The following is a 21,061-nucleotide window of genomic DNA, read 5'->3' on the forward strand; positions in this document are numbered from 1 at the left end:
AGTTCCCCATGACATTCTTGCAAACAATCTTGAAAATGTGGGCTAGACAAGGCAACTGTTACGTCGATTTGTAATTGGTTGACCGGCCGAACCCAAAGGGTGCTCAACATGGCTTTTCCCCTGGAGAGAAGTAACCAGTGGGGTCCACAGGGCTTGTCCTGGCCCAGTGCATCAACATCTTACATGACTTGGAGGAAAAAATTGGGGGAATCTTATCCAATTTGAAGATGACACCAAATTAGGAGGAATAGCTAATACTCCAGAGGACAGGATCAAAATTCAAATGACCTGAATAGACTAGAAAGCTGGGCCAGAGCTAACAGAATGAACTTCAACAGGGAGAAATGGAAGGTACTGCACTTAAGGCGAAAAAAATGAATGCACCGATATAGGATGGGAGCACCTGGCTTAAGGAGACAATATGTGAAAGGAATCTGGAGTCCAAGTAGCCACAAGTTGAACATGAGTCAACAGTGCGATGCGGCATAAACAAGGCCAATGCGATTTTAGGCTGCATCAATAGAGTATAGTGTCTAGATCCAGGGAGTAACAGTGCCACTATATTCTGCTCTGGTCAGGCCCCACTGGAATTTTTGTCCAGTTCTGGGCACCACAATTCAAAAAGGACTTGAGAAAACTGGAGCGTTTCCAAAGGAGGGCAACTAAATGGTGAAAGGTCTGGAAACCATGCCCTATGAGGAATGCCTTAGGGAGCTGGGTATGTTTAGCTTGGGAGAAAAGAAGGTTAAGAGGTGATATGATAGCTCTATTTAAATATTTGAAGGGATGTCATATGAGGAGGGGCAAGCTTGTTTTCTGTGCTCCAGAGACTAGGACCCGGCAGCAATGGATGCAAGCCGCAGGAAAAGAGATTCCACCTCAACATTAGGAGGAATTTCCTGACAGTAAGGGCTGTTCGACGTGGAACAAACTCCCTCGAAGTGTGTGGGAGGCTCCCTCCTTGGAGGTCTTCCAACGGAGGCTGGATGGCCATCTGTCAGGATGCTTTGATCTGGATTTCCTGCATGGCAGGGGTTGGACTGGATGGCCCTGCGGTCTCTTCCAACTCTATGATTCTATTCTATGATTTCTTATTATTTTATTATTATTATTAACCTTTATTTATGAGCACTGTAAATTTACACAGCGCTGTCATACAATCTTTTAAGTTAGGCGGTTCCCTGCCCTCGGGAGCCAATGTTGATACACAGCAGTGAAAAAACCAATATATTCTAGGATGCCTGAATAGTGTCTAGGGGAAAAAACGGGGAAACACTAGAGGAAAACAATAATCCCCTTTATTCTGTTCTGGTTGTCTTCTTTGGAATACCACTCAATTCTGGGCACCACCATTCAAGAATATTACAATCTGTGATGTTTTAGAGGCAGTTGACTAAGAAATTTAAAATTGGAACCAAGCCTATATAGAACAGTTTAGGGTACTGGGTTTAACTTGGAGGGTAGGAAAGAATAAAGAGATATATAGCCATGCTTAAATATCTGAAAGGATAATATGTAGAAGACAAAGGTAGCTTGTTCTCTAATGCTCCAAAGGCTAGAAGATGAACTAGTCAATTCAAATTACAAGAAAAAAGATTCCACTTTAGGAAGAACTTTCACTTTAAAAGTTGTTCAGCAGTTGAATAGATTCCATGTAGTGGTAGAGTTTTGGGCATGCTACTCAAAGTAGTGATTCATGGACCATTGCTAGCACATGAGCTGTTGGCTGCCAGTCCATGGTATTTTGAGGAAGAGATAGTTGAGTCAATGGGCACAACTATGGTAACAGTCCCTGGGGGGAAAAACCCTGCCATTCTCCACCACTGCATAGCTTAAGAAGCACTAATTTATTTTGGGACTCTCAACTCCTGTGATTCTATGATCCTATTCTGGATCCAGTCCAATGTCTATAATAAATGCTTAGACATAAAACCCAGCTATGGAGCATGCAGTGTATGAAAATAATGTAAAAAGCAACCAATAACTGAACCTCTGGGTGTGCAATGAATGTTTTCCAGAAGGCATGGATGGCATACAGAGAGATCTATGATGAGTCACCTACAAATCATGGTTTAAGTGATAAAATGATGGATGGAGACTGTAAGAGCAACCCCCCATCCCACCCCCAACTATTCAAGATGTATGGGATAAGGATACATGAGTACATTTTCCCTTCATCGGCAGGGAAGGAAAAACATGGCAACATCTTACATTTGCTTTCATCTGTGGTTACCAGAGATCTTGGCTTATGAATTGTGTGTGTTTGAGCTGTCATTAAAAGTGACACATTCCAGTGAAATTCAGAAGAAAGGTGGGGGGGGGGAATACATCCCCTCAGAGCTCTGTAGACAAGGCTTGTTTCAACATAAAAAATAAAGACCATCTACAGAACAACTTGGGATATATTTCCTCTTTTTTCTTGTTAGTCTGTTGTATTCGTCTCCCGTTTACACTCCAATGAAAACCACAAAGAGAAATCCACAGATTCAGTTCTATACAACTAAGGAAAAAATCTCTCTACTTTAGTCCTCAGGAAAATTCTGAATGAAGTAAGGATGTTACCTTGTTGAGGACGTGTTGTACAGCTAAGGGGCTTGACACCCTGCCCCTTTTTCATGCTGGATCAGGGCTGTGGCAACCGCATCCATTGCCCAAATCCGGCCTTTCCAGGGTGTGAAAAGGAGCCGCAAAAAGCGTATGGATGCAGCACCAGAGGAGCAGCATGATGCCATGTTCTGTGTGGACTGGTGCATTGTGTCATGGCACCCTTGAGGGTGGAGTCGTGGCATGCGTCATCTGGATGCGATGCCCTGACCCCAACCCCAGGCCAGCCTTTCAGGTTGGTCGAAGAGGGCCTAAAAGAGAAAGGACCAAACTAAGCTTGGCAATGGCATAGTACATACAGCCAACAAGTGGCGTACCAATGCCGATTTCAGGGTTAATCCTAGAATGTACGGGTGGCGTAACATGGCGGTGCCCTGTGTACATGGGCGCCGCCATTATTACAAAAGTGAACCGCAGCATCCGCATATTGCCAGGTATCGTAAAACGAGTGTGCCATTGTAACGAGTGCACCATTGCACACTCGTTATGTCCGCCCTGCAGAATCATATGGTTGGAAGGGACACACCATAACCTCCCACATTTCTCAGATGAAAACTGGAACATGTGCGGCGAAGCAACATGACAGTGGTCAAGGTGGCAAAAGTTATTATGAAGAAACAACACAAGCCAGGAAAGACTGCAGAAGTTTGCTTTTTGCTTTAGCTTACTGAGAAGGGCAAGATTCTACCCCTTCCTCTCTTCTCCCACTTGCTGGCTTCACTGAGTGCAAATTGCTTTTACATTCTTGAACTCCGTTTGCAGCAATGGAAGTATGCTTAAATGGAAGGGGAAAGTGGGAAAAGAAGAGATAAACTAGGGCCCTTTATAAACGTGCCTTTTAGTACCTGCCCTGTACGTACTAGGGTTGCCCGGGGGCGTCTCTTTCAGACACCCCAACCCTAGTACATACAGGGTACGTACAAAATGGCGGTACCCATTCTACATGGGCACCACCATTAGGACGTCACGGCCGCGCCGCCTCCCAACGAGCAGCGCCAATGTGACATCCTGGCGCCCGCGGAAGCTCCTCTGGGTTTTAGAGCTCCTTCTGGGTTTGTGTTTGCTGGTGCAGCCTTTACACAGCTGCGCCAGCAACACAAAGAAGAAAGGGGCCGCGTGGCCCCTTCTCTTCCCCGCTGCTGTCGGGGTGTCCTTGGGGCATGAAGCCCCAAGGACACCCCCTTTCCAGGCCGGCGGGAAGCGGCCTTGTGCCGCTTCCCCACGGCCTGGAAAAGTGGCAATCGGGCCCTCAGGGATGGTCTGTAAACCACCTAGGACATTTTAAAAGCTGTTGAAAAGTGGTTGACAGAGGATTTCTCTGCCAAACTGTGTAGCTGGAGCGGCTATGAACTCCAAAGGCCACTATTCCAATCCATCTAATGCAGGAATCCACAGACGAAGCATCCAAGCCAGATGGCCCCCAGATTGTGTATAATTTCGAACAAAACAAGATCTCTACTTTTCAAGTAGTCTATTCCACTGTCGAAATGGATACAAATTTTAGTCAGAATTTTCTTTCTTATGTTTGAATCCATTGTGTTTGGGTCCTATTTTCTCAAGCAAAAGAAAACAAATTCATTCCATCTTCCATCTGTAGTTCTTCCTTTTTTAAGTCTATCACATAAGTTCTTGTCCTTCTCTTCTGCATACTAAACATCCCCAAGGTCAGTTACATCACTAAGGTTGGAGTCACCTTGTGCAGTACTCATCACAACGACTTCTCCCATACCACGCTATATTAATCCTTAGTAATGTTTCTTGATAATGTTACTTGTAAATCAAATTCACATATAGCACTGAATAACTAGTAAATTAATTATACCTTTAAATACACACTCAGTAGCACAGTCTAAATGTTTTACATTTACATAGTTTGTATAATTAAGTGAAAATTTGGTAGATGTGATGTTTAAAATAATTAAGAAATAATTTTAAAAACTTAAGTCTCCCTTTCTCCAGCTGCTGGCCTTATCCCACTCATACCTTTCTGCTGAGCTCCAGAGTTTTAAGGACGGGGTAAATGCCCACAATCCATTTTTGAAGAAAAAAAAAGGCAGATATCTGGGAGCAGCGGTGTCACTCCTCCTAAGGCTGTCACCCAGTGTGGCCCACTGCCATACCACCTAGTGAAGCCGCTGTATTGCTCCAATCCTATAGAACCTGAGATTGTGTTTTTGTGAAATACAGTCAGCCTCAGTACCCACAGGTTCTGCTTCCATGGCTTGAGAATATCACACACACACACACACACACACACACACCCACACACACAGAAAACAATCCAAAAAGCAATTTTGATTTTGTAATTTTATATCAGGGACAACCATCTACTACACCAATTGTATATAATGGGACTTGAGCATCCATAGAATTTGTTGTCTTGGGGTGGGGGCTGTCCTAGAACCAAACCAGCAGTACCAGGCGGTCCACTAGGACTTACCGATTCTGCTGTATAGACTACTTTTAACCCAGGAAAATCTCTCAAAGTCTGGGTGTCTTATACGCCAGATGTCATTTATCGGGCGGGGCTGTGAAACCTCCGACCAATTGGAGAATATACATCTAGAAGGCAATGCCATAATCACAAAAAGTTAACATGGGTTTCAGAGAAACAAGAAATGCCAGACAAATCTAATCTCTTTCTTTGATAAAATTACCAGCTTGGTAGATGAAGGGAATGCTGTGGATGTAGTATATCTTGATTTCAGTAAGGCCTTTGACAAAGTTCCCCATGACATTCTTGCAAACAATCTTGTAAAATGTGGGCTAGACAAGGCAACTGTTACGTCGATTTGTAATTGGTTGACCGGCCGAACCCAAAGGGTGCTCAACAATGGCTCTTTTTCCTCCTGGAGAGAAGTAACCAGTGGTGTTCCACAGGGCTCTGTCCTTGGCCCAGTGCTATTCAACATCTTTATCAATGACTTGGAGGAAAAAATTGGGGGAATACTTATCCAATTTGAAGATGACACCAAATTAGGAGGAATAGCTAATACTCCAGAGGACAGGATCAAAATTCAAAATGACCTGAATAGACTAGAAAGCTGGGCCAGAGCTAACAGAATGAACTTCAACAGGGAGAAATGGAAGGTACTGCACTTAAGGCGAAAAAATGAAATGCACAGATATAGGATGGGGGACACCTGGCTTAAGGAGACAATATGTGAAAGGAATCTAGGAGTCCAAGTAGACCACAAGTTGAACATGAGTCAACAGTGCGATGCGGCAACTAACAAGGCCAATGCGATTTTAGGCTGCATCAATAGAAGTATAGTGTCTAGATCCAGGGAAGTAACAGTGCCACTATATTCTGCTCTGGTCAGGCCCCACCTGGAATATTGTGTCCAGTTCTGGGCACCACAATTCAAAAAGGACATTGAGAAACTGGAGCGTTTCCAAAGGAGGGCAACTAAAATGGTGAAAGGTCTGGAAACCATGCCCTATGAGGAATGCCTTAGGGAGCTGGGTATGTTTAGCTTGGAGAAAAGAAGGTTAAGAGGTGATATGATAGCTCTATTTAAATATTTGAAGGGATGTCATACTGAGGAGGGAGCAAGCTTGTTTTCTGCTGCTCCAGAGACTAGGACCCGGAGCAATGGATGCAAGCCGCAGGAAAAGAGATTCCACCTCAACATTAGGAGGAATTTCCTGACAGTAAGGGCTGTTCGACAGTGGAACAAACTCCCTCGAAGTGTAGTGGAGGCTCCCTCCTTGGAGGTCTTCAAACGGAGGCTGGATGGCCATCTGTCAGGGATGCTTTGATCTGGATTTCCTGCATGGCAGAGGGTTGGACTGGATGGCCCTTGCGGTCTCTTCCAACTCTATGATTCTATTCTATGATTCTATTATTATTATTATTATTATTAACCTTTATTTATGAAGCACTGTAAATTTACACAGCGCTGTACATACAATCTTTTAAGTTAGGCGGTTCCCTGCCCTCGGGAGCCAATGTTGATACACAGCAGTGAAAAAACCAATATAATTCTAGGATGCCTGAATAGTGTCTAGGGGAAACACTAGGGGAAACACTAGAGGAAAACAATAATCCCCCTTTATTCTGTTCTGGTCTGTCTTCTTTTGGAATACCACATCCAATTCTGGGCACCACCATTCAAGAATATTGACAATCTGTGATGTGTTTAGAGGCAGTTGACTAAGAAATTAAAATTATGGAAACCAAGCCCTATATAGAACAGTTTAGGGTACTGGGTTTAACTTGGAGGAAAGAATAAAGAGATATAATAGCCATGCTTAAATATCTGAAAGGATAATATGTAGAAGACAAAGGTAGCTTGTTCTCTAATGCTCCAAAGGCTAGAAGATGAACTAGTCAATTCAAATTACAAGAAAAAAGATTCCACTTTAGGAAGAACTTCTTCACTTTAAAAGTTGTTCAGCAGTTGAATAGATTCCATGTAGTGGTAGAGTTTTGGGCATGCTACTCAAAGTAGTGATTCATGGACCATTGCTAGCACATGAGCTGTTGGCTGCCAGTCCATGGTAATTTTTGAGGAAAGAGATAGTTGTAGTCAATGGGCACAACTATGGTAACAGTCCCTGGGGGGAAAAACCCTGCCATTCTCCCACACTGCATAGCTTAAGAAGCACTAATTTATTTTTGGGACTCTCAACTCTGTGATTCTATGATCCTAATTCTGGATCCAGTCCAATGTCTATAATAAATGCTTAGACATAAAACCCAGCTATGGAGCAATGCAGTGTATGAAAATAATGTAAAAAGCAACAAATAACTGAACCTCTGGGTGTGCAATGAATGTTTTCCAGAAGGCAATGGATGGCATACAGAGAGATCTATGATGAGTCACCTTACAATCATGGTTAAGTGATAAAATGATGGATGGAGACTGTAAGAGCAACCCCCCATCCCACCCCCAACTATTCAAGATGTATGGGAATAAAGGATACATGAGTACATTTTCCCTTCACTAGGCAGGGAAGGAAAAACATGGCAACATCTTACATTTGCTTTCATCTGTGGATTACCAGAGATCTTGGCTTATGAAATGTGCTGTGTTTGAAGCTGTCATTAAAAGTGACACATTCCAGTGAAATTCAGAAGAAAGGTGGGGGGGGGGGGAATACATCCCCCTAGAGCTCTGTAGACAAGGGCTTGTTTCAACATAAAAAATAAAGACCATCTACAGAACACTTGGAGATATATTTCCTCTTTTTTCTTGTGAAGTCTGTTGTATTCGTCTCCAGTTTACACTCCAATGAAAACCACAAAGAGTAAATCACACAGAATTCAGTCTATACAACTAAGGAAAAAAATCTCTCTACTTTAGTCCTCAGGAAACATTCTGAATGAAGTAAAGGATGTTACATTGTTGAGGACAGTGTTGTACAGCTAAGGGGCTTGACACACTGCCCCTTTTTCATGCTGGATCAGGGCTGTGGCAACCGCATGCCATGGCCCAAATCCGGCCTTTCCAGGGTGTGAAAAGGAGCCGCAAAAAGCGTATGGATGCAGCACCAGAGGAGCAGCATGATGCCATGTTCTGTGTGGACTGGTGCATGGTGTCATGGCACCCTTGAGGGTGGAGTCGTGGCATGCGTCATCTGGATGCGATGCCCTGACCCCAACCCCAGGCCAGCCTTTCAGGTTGGTCTGAAGAGGGCCTAAAAGAGAAAGGACCAAACTAAAGCTTGGCAATGGCATAGTACATACAGCCAACAAGTGGCGTACCAATGCCGATTCTAGGGTTAATCCTAGAATGTACGGGTGGCGTAACAATGGCGGTGCCCTGTGTACATGGGCGCCGCCATTATTACAAAAGTGACACGCAGCATCCGCATATTGCCAGGTATCGCTTACATAACGAGTGTGCCATTGTAACGAGTGCACCATTGGCACACTCGTTATGTCCGCCCTGCAGAATCATATGGTTGGAAGGGACACCCATAACCTCCCACATTTCTCAGATGAAAACTGGAACATGTGCGGCGAAGCAACATGACAGCGGTCAAGGTGGCAAAAGTTATTAATGAAGAAACACACAAGCCAGGAAAGACTGCAGAAGTTTGCTTTTGCTTTAGCTTACTGAGAAGGGCAAGATTCTACCCCTTCCTCTCTTCTCCCACTTGCTGGCTTCACTGAGTGCAAATTGCTTTTACATTCTGAACTCAGTTTGCAGCAATGGAAGTATGCTGTAAATGGAAGGGGAAAGTGGGAAAAGAAGAGATAAACTAGGGCCCTTTATAAACGTGCCTTTTAGTACATGCCCTGTACGTACTAGGGTTGCCCGGGGGCGTCTCTTTCAGACACCCCAACCCTAGTACATACAGGGTACGTACAAAATGGCGGTACCCATTCTACATGGGCACCACCATTAGGACGTCACGGCCGCGCCGCCTCCAAACGGAGCAGCGCAGATGTGACATCCTGGCGCCGCGGAAGCTCCTTCTGGGTTTTAGAGCTCCTTCTGGGTTTTGTGTTGCTGGTGCAGCCTTTACACAGCTGCGCCAGCAACACAAAGAAGAAAGGGGCCGAGTGGCCCCTTTCTCCTTTCCCCGCTGCTGTCGGGGTGTCCTTGGGGCATGAAGCCCCAAGGACACCCCCTTTCCAGGCCGCGGGGAAGCGGCCTTGTGCCGCTTCCCCACGGCCTGGAAAAGTGGCAGATCGGGGCCTCAGGGATGGTCTGTAAACCACCTAGGACATTTTAAAAGCTGTTGAAAAAGTAGGTTGACAGAGGATTTCTCTGCCAAACTGTGATAGCTGGAGCGGCTATGAACTCCAAAGGCCACTAATTCCAATCCATACTAATGCAGGAATCCACAGAGAAAGCATCCAAGCCAGATGGCCACCCAGATTCTGTTTAAATACTTTCGACAAAAAAGAGTCTGCTACCTTTTCAAGTAGTCTATTCCACTGTCGAATGGATACAAATTTTAGTCAGAATTTTCTTTCTTATGATTTGAATCCATTGTGTTTGGGTCCTATTTTCTCAAGCAAAAGAAAACAAATTCATTCCATCTTCCATCTGATAGTCCTTCAGTTATTTTAAGATAACTATCACATAAGTTCTTGTCCTTCTCTTCTGCATACTAAACATCCCCAAGGTCAGTTACATCACTAAGGTTGGAGTCACCTTGTGCAGTAACTCATCACATACTGACCTTCTCCCATACCACGCTATATATAATCCTTAGTAATGTTTCTTGTACTAATGTTACTTGTAAATCATAATTCACATATAGCACTGAATAACTAGTAAAATTAAAATTATACCTTTAAATTACAACATCAGTAGCACAGTCTAAATGTTTTTACATTTACATAGTTTTGTATAATTAAAGTGAAAATTTGGTAAGATGTGATGTTTTAAAATAAAATTTTAAGAATAATTTTTAAAAACTTAAGTCTCTCCTTTCTCCAGCTGCTGAGCCTTATCCCACTCATACCTTTTCTGCTGAGCTCCAGAGTTTTAAAGGGACAGGGGTAAATGCCCACAATCCATTTTTTGAAAGAAAAAAAAAAGGCAGATATCTGGGGAGCAGCGGTGTCACTCCTCCTAAGGCTGTCACCCAGTGTGGCCCACATTGCCATACCCACCTAGTGAAGCCGCTGTATTGCTCCAATCCTATAGAACCCTGAGATTTGTGTTTTTGTGAAATACAGTCAGCTCTCAGTACCCACAGGTTCTGCTTCCATGGCTTGAGAATATCACACACACACACACACACACACACACACACACACACACACACACAGAAAACAATTCCAAAAAGCAATTTTGATTTTGTAATTTTATATCAGGGACACCATCTTACTACACAATTGTATATAATGGGACTTGAGCATCCATAGATTTTGTTGTCTTGGGGTGGGGGCTGTCCTAGAACCAAACCCCAGCAGATACCAAGGGTCCACTAGACTTACTGTATTTTCTGCTGTATAAGACTACTTTTTAACCCAGGAAAATCTTCTCAAAAGTCGGGGGTCGTCTTATACGCCAGATGTCATCTTATAGGGCGGGTGCTGAAACCTCCGACCAGATTGGAGAATCTGTGGTTGCTGCATATGGTGGGGGAGCTCAAAAACGGCTGTGGCCGCATCCCTGCCATATGCGGCAACCGTATGAAAGCAGCAAGGGCGGATCCGTACAAGTACGGTAGAAGAAAATCTACTCACCAGGATTCGTGGAAAGAAGTGACTTAACACGGACCCGATGATGAGGTGAGGGGGCTCCTCACCGGGAAGGTGTAAGTAAAGGGTGGTTGGAGCAAGCTGCAGGCATCTGGGACACCCAGGGTATGGAAAAAAGAGCCATGTTTGCACTACCGCTCTGATAGTCTTGGAGACAGGGAGGGCTGGGCAGACAGGGAGAGCTGACCAATCCAAGCAGGCTTTGTATACAACAAGTTTTCCTACTAAGTACCTGCATGTCATAAGAATTTGAATTAAAATTACCATATTGAAATCAGATCTGATGTTTTTTAATATTTATTTCATGTGCATTGTAAGAGAGGTAGTCTTGTACGGCGAGTATATCCCAAACTCTATATTTTAACTGGAAAAGTTGGGGGTCGTCTTATACGCCCAGTCATCTTATACGCCGGAAAATATGGGTAGAATTCAGTGTCTGAAAGTTCAAATGCTGGGGAGTGCACTGGAACATTCTGAGTAACCCCTCACCCAGGGTTCAGAAAATGTACTTCTTTTCCCTGCAATCCCCAAAATCCCAGTGGCCATGGTCGCTGGAGGATGCTGGGAGATTCTGAGGCTAAGAAGTAACTTTTCCAGGATCAGCACAGGTTGGTAGTGGATTTAAGGGCTGTTTCCTCAATGATGCCACAAGAAAACCATAAACCACCTCAGGAACCAAGGAGAAGGTTTGTATACCCTAATTTTCTTTTCTGTTTTCTTTTTACCAGCGATTGCTTACAGTGATTACATTTTCAAGCAATATGTTTTTCTCTTCTTCTCTTTATGCCCACAGTTTCTATTTCTTTTGACCATGATAGATGGGCCTGAAATTATTACCCTTCTCCAAAACAACAGAGATTTTGTGGGTAAGTAGACAGCTCTTTTCAGCAAGAAGAGCAAAAATACTAATAACAAGTTCATTTTAAAAATGAAAACCACCTTTAAAAACTTATGCATACTTGGGATAAGAAAATATCTTCCTCAAAGGCTAAGCTAGTATATTGTACACTTCTACATGGCAGGAAGAACCAGTGACACCAGGAAGATTTCTTTCTACTGAGACATGCTTAAATTGCATTGCAAGACATCTGCATTTACTTAACAATAAGCTCCACTAACCTGCATCCTATTGTTACTTTCAAAAAGAGTAGACACAATGGTTCAACTGCAGAATGACCAAGCAACATTGGGGCTTTCTGCCTGAGTTTACCAGGGAGGGCAAGATTTTGCCCTCTTCAACAGATAGCTGGGGCCATAAGCTGAAGCCTGCCTAAACATTCTGCTGTCGAGGTCAAGAGACAATGTGGTGCCCTCTTTTATTTTCTGTACATATACAGATTGGATTGGCAGCTGGATCATAGAGTACAGTTTGTCCTCCATATCCATGGATTTTTTTATCCATGGATTCAACCATCCACAGCTTGAAAATATTCCAAATATATATACATTCCTAAAAGCAAATCTTAATTTTGACATCTTAGAATCATAGAATCATAGAATCATAGAATCATAGAGTTGGAAGAGACCACTAGGGCCATCCAGTCCAACCCCCTGCCATGCAGGAAATCCAAATCAAAGCATCCCTGACAGATGGCCATCCAGCCTCTGTTTAAAGACCTCCAAGGAAGGAGACTCTATCACCCTCCGAGGGAGTGCATTCCATTGTCAAACAGCCCTAACTGTCAGGAAGTTCCTCCTAATGTTCAGGTGGAATCTCTTTTCCTGCAGCTTGCATCCATTGTTCCGGGTCCTGTTCTCTGGAGCAGCAGAAAACAAGCTTGCTCCCTCTTCAATATGACATCCCTTCAAATATTTAAACAGGGCGATCATATCACCTCTTAACCTTCTTTTCTCCAGGCTAAACATCCCCAGCTCCCTAAGTCGTTCCTCATAGGGCATGGTTTCCAGACCTTTCACCATTTTTGTCGCCCTCCTTTGGACACGCTCCAGTTTCTCAATGTCCTTTCTGAATTGTGGCGCCCAGAACTGATTAAATTAAAGATATAGATTAGATTAAAGATATAGAGGCAGGGAGGACGGTCACATCCGCTCGCCGCTTTGACCATGTTTCTCCTCTTTTATCCTCCCTTCATTGGCTCCCCTTCCCCTTTCGCATCCGGTACAAGCTTTTGTTACTGACTTTCAAAGCCCTCCATGGGTTGGCCCCTCCTTACCTATCTGACCTTTTTTCTCCTTACATTCCTACTCGCACCCTCCGCTCTGGTAGTCAGGGTCTCCTGTCACAATGTAGGACTACCACTGCCCCCTCCCGAATTCGTCCCTTCTCGCTTGCTGCCCCTTACTCCTGGAACCTTCTTCCCCCACATGCACACCTCATCACTTCTCTGCCCAGTTTCAAAACTGAATTAAAGACTACAGTGGTGCCTCGGGTTACGAAAGTAATTCGTTCCGCGGCCGCTTTCGTAACCCGAAAAGCCTTCGTAAGCCGAATTGCCATAGGCGCTAATGGGGAAAAGCCGCGTTTCGTGCGAAAAAGCGCCGAAAAGCACCAAAAATTTTCTTCGTAACCCGAAAATACATTCGTAACCCGGAACAATGATTTCCAATGGGATTTTTTCGTATCCCGAAAATTTCGTAACCTGGGTATTTCGTATCCCGAGGTACCACTGTATATTGTTTAGAGAAGCATTCCCAGAGGTGAGCCCCTCTCCGACCCAGGAAGCCTCCTTCTAATCATCCATCAAGAAGCCAAGCCCTTCCTCCAGTCCATCTGCCTTGGTCCAGGCCTCGGAGGTGGAAAAGATCTGCTGGACCTGATCCTATTCCCCACCACCACTCCCTTCTCCTTTTGTGTCGTGTCTTTTAGATTGTAAGCCTAAGGGCAGGGAACCGTCTGACTAAAAAAAAATAAAATGTATGTACAGCGCTGTGTAAACTTACAGCGCTTTATAAATAAAGGTTAATAATAATAATAATAATATTCTAGGTGGGGCCTGACCAGAGCAGAATACAGTGGCACTATTACTTCTCTTGATCTAGACACTATACTTCTATTGATGCAGCCTAAAATAGCATTGGCCTTTTTAGCTGCCGCATCACACTGTTCACTCATGTTCAACTTGTGGTCTACTTGGACTCCTAGATCCCTTTCACACGTAGTTTCATTCAGCCAGGTGTCACCCATCCTATATCTGTGCATTTTATTTTTCCGCCCTAAGTGCAATACCTTACATTTCTCCGTGTTGAATTTCATTTTGTTAGCTTTGGCCCAGCTTTCTAGTCTATTCAGGTCATTTTGAATCTTGATCCTGTCCTCTGGGGTATTAGCTATTCCCCCTAATTTGGTATCATCTGCAAATTTGATAAGTATGCTTCCAATTCTGTCATCCAGGTCATTGATAAAGATGTTGAATAGCACTGGGCCCAGGACAGAGCCCTGTGGGACCCCACTGGTCACTTTTCTCCAGGATGAAAAGGAGCCATTGTTGAGCACCCTTTGGGTTCGGCCGGTCAACCAATTACAACCAATCTTATATAAGGGACACCATTTCACTACCCAATTGTACAGTATATAATGGAAAATGAGCATCCACAGATTTTGGTATCTACGGGGGGTTCTGGAACCAAACCCCAGGAGATACCAAGGGTCGACTGTATATGTGAGAGCCAATATGATGTAGAGTTTGAGTGTTGGACAAAGAGTTTGGAAGACTGAGTTTTCTTGCTCAGCCATAGAAAGCCAGTGGTTGACCTTTGATCAAGTTGCACTCTCTCACCCTTAGAGAAAGACAATAGCAAACTACCTCTTGCCAAGCAAACATCAGCTCCATGTTTGACATGAAGACACATAATAACAATAACAAGATATATAGGTATGAAGGATGAAGCATCTCACTGTGGATGCCCTGCATGTGACTGTACCTATTGTACATACCAAAAATGATGGCCATATGAATGTGAAACCCATCGTCTAGAGAAGAAGCAGCTGTAGAATTCACTACTAGAAAATATGCTTCACTCCTATTCAGTAGAAGCCCTAAATTCAACTCTTGCTTCCTAGGAACTTCAGAGCTCCATGAAAACACACACTGCCTGATCTATTTGCCAGGGGACCAAAAGGTGCCATCATGGAAGGGAGGAAGATAGATAACAGACAGCTTTGGTCACCTAGATGAACAACCTACTCTGGGAATTGTACAGGAAAAGAGTGTTCCTGTTGGTCCTGTTGGATCTGTCAGTGGCTTTCAATACAATAGACTCTCTGGCTTGCAGTACCATTAACCATTGCTGGAATGGGATTCAGAGGCAGTGTTTTACAGTGGCTCTAATCCATCCTGGAAGGGCAAACATAGAAGATGCTCCTGGGGGACTCTTATGCAACTCCTTGTTTTGTGGCATCCCTCAAAGCTTTGTTTTGTCCCTCGTGCTATCTAAAATATACATGAAACCACTGGAAGAGGTTGTCCAGAGTCTGGGGGGCCAGTGCCTCCAAATTTCAGTAGTATCAAAATCGGCCGCCAGAGCACTGCTGGAGGACGGGTGATGGTCAGGTGGCAGCACAGCACCAATTTTGCGTGCGGTAACATCAGTTTTAACCCAGCCCAGCCCAATCCCATCCTGCCCCCAGGTCGGCATTAAAATTACATGCGATAAACTCCCAACGTGCTCCTGGTCATTCAAAAGGCAAATCAGTTGATAGGGATTGAGTACCAAACTGGGGTAAAATGTGAGATATTTGTTGTTGTTGTTAATAAATCCTATGTATTGTAGACCTGTTTGATTATTCTTCAGTCAAAATAGGAATATGCATTTTTAAAATAAATACATAAATAGGCCCAATTTCTACTTTTTAAAAATGACATTTTCTCTGTTATCAGTTGGGATAATGGAAAATGGAAGCAGAATGTTTCCATCCCCACAATGATCACCATTGTTTCTATTTTTTTTAAAAAGTTTACAAAATGTCAAATAGCTGTGGTCATTGCACTGAAACTTTATATATGTTCACCACCTTGGGTCCCATTTTGGGAGAAAGGTGGGATAAAAATAATAAAATAAAATAAAAACTTGTTCATACTTATCAAGCTCACATGGGAGCAACTTTTTTATATGACAGAAAGCGAACATTTATTAATCTAAATTGCAGCAGAGGAACCCGGTAATGCAAGTACTCTGGAACAAATTGATTTCCTCCTCATTATTATGGTCATCATGAAATGTTAAATAGATGAATAGCTGCTAGCTTGCTATCACCAGTGTCAGCCCAGATTTCTTCAGGGACATGAGTGAGTAACAAACCAAGGAGTGGGAGCTGAACATGCCTTTTTGTATTACAAACCTTTTTGCTTAAAATGCCGCTCTACTGTTCCCATTTGAGAAAAGGGCACCCCTCTGCCTGAAACAGGTCAGACTTCTCCCCAAGTATTAAAATTCCTCTGCATAGCCCCTAAAAGGTGTAAATTGGGAGATTTTCAATTTTGACAAAAATTAAAATTGGGTGGGTGTGCAAGAATTGGAGGGCAAATTTGGGAGGTTATATGCATGTATCATAATATCTTCTAATAACCTGGAATTATTAATTCTTTTACCATCAAGTTTTGCTTTGGCTTAGAAGGGCTCATGCTCTGTCAAATAGGAATGGAGAAAGACCACAAAAGGAGATAAAGCTAGGATGCTAAGTCCATTCAAAATCATACCTGTAGCCCTTAGCACCCCATGTCACTCTGTGCAATGTAGTTATTTTCAAGATCAGAAAATCTTAACTTTCACAAAGATTGTGGATAAAAATATGGCTTCCTTTCTACAATAATACAATCCCAGTGAAAAACAAAATGTTGCTAATAACAAAATATAAAACTAAGTACTGTATATTGAAAACACCTCATTGGGACACATTGACATCATCCAACCCATTAGACCAGGTTGGAAATTGTAGAACGTATGGCCTCATGTGGCCACCAAACCTCTTTCTGTAGCCTCTGGTACACTCCTAACCATTTAAAATACTAGTTTTTTGCACTGAAAATCAGCTAGGCAATTTGTGGCTGAAATTCAATATCCAGTAGCAAACTGCCAAATAAAGCAAGTGCACCTCAAGAGTTGTGGTAAAGAGAGAGGGGGAAATTGGATTTGCTTCAAGTTGAATCTGAATTTATTAAAACCCTCTGAGTTTGGGTGCAACCATGGAGGGACTCCTGCAACCCTGTCCTCAATCCATGCTCTGCTGGATCCATGCTCTGCTTCAGCTACACAGCAATACCAGAGTGGCTCCTTTGTTTGGATGGGCTGGGATTCAGGGACAGAGTTTGGCTTTCTCCCAGTAGCACTGCTGAAGGTGGGTCATCCTGTGTGAAAGCGGTGAATTCCTTACCCTCTCTCCCACCTGGTCACCTGTCTGTTCAGACCACTGCTGTGGGGGGCAATGCTGTGGCCTCCAGAGCACCCTTTCAGGGTCTGGTGCAGCTGCTTTCTGAGCAGCTGTGCCAGATCCTGAAGACATCACACACACCCTGGAAAGACCTTTAGGGTCCAGTGAAGACCCTGAAGACACCACGGCAGACCTTGAGGTAAAAGACCCTCAGTAAAAAGAAAATTGCCTGTTGACCAAATGATCAAATAAAGGACATCAATCTAGCCTCCCTCAACAGAAGTAAGTGCCAGATTCTGGTACTGGCCACCATTAAGACTCCAGAGGAAAAAACATCCAAAAATATATATTAAAGCTTGATTATGCTCATATGTTATAATATGATGTTTTGAAGGGCGAGTTTTTTCACACTGGCTACCCACTGGAAGGGAAATTTGCCTTTCCAGTCCAATTTTGAGCTTGATACCCTGGTGATAATACCTTGCTAGTAGCAATGTGTTTTTTTCTTCCCATGTTCTATACCATACATCAGGGCAATCATAGCTTCTTTAACACAATGTCCCTGGAATCAATGATATGTCATCATGCATAGCCATTTTACAGCCTCCATTTCAGTACTAAATGTAGGAGACAAGCTTTCTAACTGACTCACTTGCCTAGTATATGTAGGTTTTTTTAAATATGTGAAAGCATATTAAGTTAAAACTTAACTCACATACTACAACATAGCAGACCCCCCCACACCCCGACACTTGCACAAATATAGCAAATATATACATAATTATACAAAGTCTTCTTAGGGAGTCTACAAGATACATTCTACACTGTGGTGACACTTTGGGTCTTTTCATGCTACACAGTTATAAGTGCTGTGATTCCCCTTCAATGATTCCCCTTCACTCTCTGGCATCCTGGGGTTTGTAGTTTTGGGAAACAGTAGAGCAAGCTGGCTGAGTTCTCAGTGCGCCTCCCTGAGCTGCAAATCCCAGGATTTCATAGGATGGAACCGTGGTGGTTAAAGTGGAATCATAGTGCTATAATTGTGTAATTTGAAAGGGCCAATTTGTCAGAGTACAGAAATGGCTAATGTCCCTGCTGGCTGAGGGATTCTGGGACTTATAATCCAAAAAAGCAATTTTTCAAAGTTTTGCAGTGTGCTAGTGGACCTCCTCTGTCAGTCCTCTTCTTTGCTCCTCCAACCTGCTGCTTATCATAGCCAAGAGGGTAAGCCAGAGGTTTTGAAGATGAACTTAAAGGAGAGAAAAAGAGTGCCAATGAGGCTTAAAATGTTGAGTAACTGCTACCTGTTTGCCTGATGGAACATCTTTCCTTATGTTTTTTTTCCCTTTATTATATGCTTTCCATAACTGCCTTTTCTTTTATCCTTTGAACACTGGCTTCCAGTGTTCATTTGTAATGTTTTGAGCACATTGTTAGCAACAGATGTACCCACAGAGTGAATGACACTGTCATAGCTTTCATCTGCCACAGTATCAGAGCACACACATATGGTTAATTTGTTATCTCTTCTCACATGCCACAAATGCAGCATGTGCTCTGGAAGCAGTTGAACCATCTGTATATTTTGTCTTTAGATATTAGCATAATTTTTGTTCAAAAGTATGATGTTAAATCATTATTTAATCATCAAGCTTTACAAGGCAGGAAATAACACACTGCTTAAAACTTGTTTACTGTATAACTAGATATATATCAGGGTGGACAGCTGTGAAGGATCCATATCCATCTCATTTTGATGTCTATGGGCCACATATACCCCAAAACAAAAATAACCCAAAGGTCACTTCCAGTTTTGAAACTCCTCTACTTTTAGGCATTTTGAGGTATATATCTGGTGTATTTTCAGGTATATATCAAGAGGAATGTGGTGACACCAATTGAGACACTAGTTCTGACAACTGGAAGATTGGAAGGTTGGCAGTTCAAGTCCTAATTGCTGCATGATGGGGTGACTTCCTGTCATTAGTCCCAGCTTCTGCCAAGCTAGCAGTTCAAAAGCATGCAAATGCAAGTAGATAAATAGGTACCACTTTGGTGGGAAGGTAAAAAGCATTTGGTGCAGTTATGCTCGCCACATGACCACCTGATTTGTCTTTGGACAACACTGGCTCTTCGGCTTAGTAACAGAGATGAGCATCATGTCCTTCTAGACATTCATGTCAAAGGACTACTTTTATGTTTTTATCTGGTTCCAATTTTTAAAAAAACACTCCCTGGAGGCCTCTGGTGGTATAATTCTCTGTTTCCGGCTGGTAAAATTTCTTTAGGGGCTTGGTAGGCCACAAATATGATTTCCTGACCACATGTGATCAACAGATCCCACAATTCCTGTCTATGATAGTTGCTGTTGTGTACCTTCAAGTCATTTCCAACTTATGTCAACTCTAAGGTGAACCTATCATAGGTTTTTGGCAAGATTTATTCAGAAGGGGTTTGCCACTGCCTTCCTCTGAGGCTGAGAGTGTGTAACTTGCCCAAGGTCATCCAGTGGGTTTCCAAGGCTGAGCAGGGATTCAAACTCCAGTCTCCCAGACCAAGACATAAACTGTTCCTCCTATTTCCACTCTTCAGACTGTGAATGCTGTCATTTTAAAAGGCACCATCCGGATTGAAGGCCTTGTCTGCACTGGCCAGGATACTCTAGTGCTAGCCCTGACCTCACCCTGTTACCTGGCCCTCCATTTCCACATGGGGTCAGATTCTGTATGCGCAGCTTGCTGAGCTGTCAGGCACATCCACCATCACCACATGTCACTTGCTTCTCAGGTCAGAACAAGATGCCCATAGATGATCACAAGGCTGGGGCCCTTGTTCTGACCTCAGAGCGAGCGACTGGTAACAGTGGAGGACATGTCAAGTGGTTCAACAGCATACACATGCAGACAGCTGCCACAGTGCAGGAATGGAAGACTCTGGATCCTCTGGGCTAAGAGGTAAGTTTTTTAAAATTCGTGTTAAGGGTGTTATACCCTAGTTCTGGTGCTGAACATGCCAGACGCTATCTAGACTGCTCACACCAGAACAGCACAGGATACTGCCAGAACGGGGAGGGAGGGATGAGCCTTTGGTCCATGCAGACAAGGCTGAAAAGGGACATATGAGCTGGCTTGGGAAAAGCCAAAGATCTGCAGAACTACCACAAAAGTTTAAGATACTTAAAGATGTGGTGGATGTCAAACAATGGGAAATGACCATGCCTAGAGGCCACAGAATGCCAACTAAAAGTTTGTGAGGAATGGGTAGGAAGGGAAATGGAAAGGCTTTTCTTGGGAAAGGGTATGTCTGACTTACTACTACTACTACTACTAGTAATATTCCACTCAGAAGCATTTTGTTACAGGCCCTAATTATTATTATTATTTTTCTTGAACCAATGTTTGCAAATTTCACAATAAAAAAGCATAAAATAAGCATAAGTAACAACAACAACACGTTAGAGGTTGTCTCAGCAAATATCACAAACGACTTCTGTAATCCCGTTACCATTGTAGAATGGGAATGACAGATCCATTGAGAAATCTGAACAGGTCAACTGTCTGCCAGAGGAAAGCTTTAAAACATGTCCTAGCAGAGTTTCATGTGCCTTCCATGCAACATTTCACAGATGAAAAGTAGGATACATGTCACCAAGCAACATCAGACTGCAGTTAAGTGAGGATGAACACACAAGTTAGGAACAACTGCAGCACTTTGCTTCTGCCTTAGTCTACTGGATAGGACATATTCCATACCCTCTTCTATACCCTGTTGAGTGAATTGAGTGTAACTTTAAACTCAGTTTGTATCCAAGGAAGTGAACAGGGGACAAAAGGGAAAGGAAACGGAGAAGACAGAACTTGGAAAATATTAAAAGCAGCAGATAAAGTGAAACAGCAGAGCATTAAGCAGGATTGCACCTGAAAAATTGGGACAAATAGAGAGTATGCATATGTTGCACA

Source organism: Sceloporus undulatus, chromosome 3 (genome assembly GCF_019175285.1).
Source record: "Sceloporus undulatus isolate JIND9_A2432 ecotype Alabama chromosome 3, SceUnd_v1.1, whole genome shotgun sequence".
Classification (NCBI taxonomy): Eukaryota; Metazoa; Chordata; class Lepidosauria; order Squamata; family Phrynosomatidae; genus Sceloporus; species Sceloporus undulatus.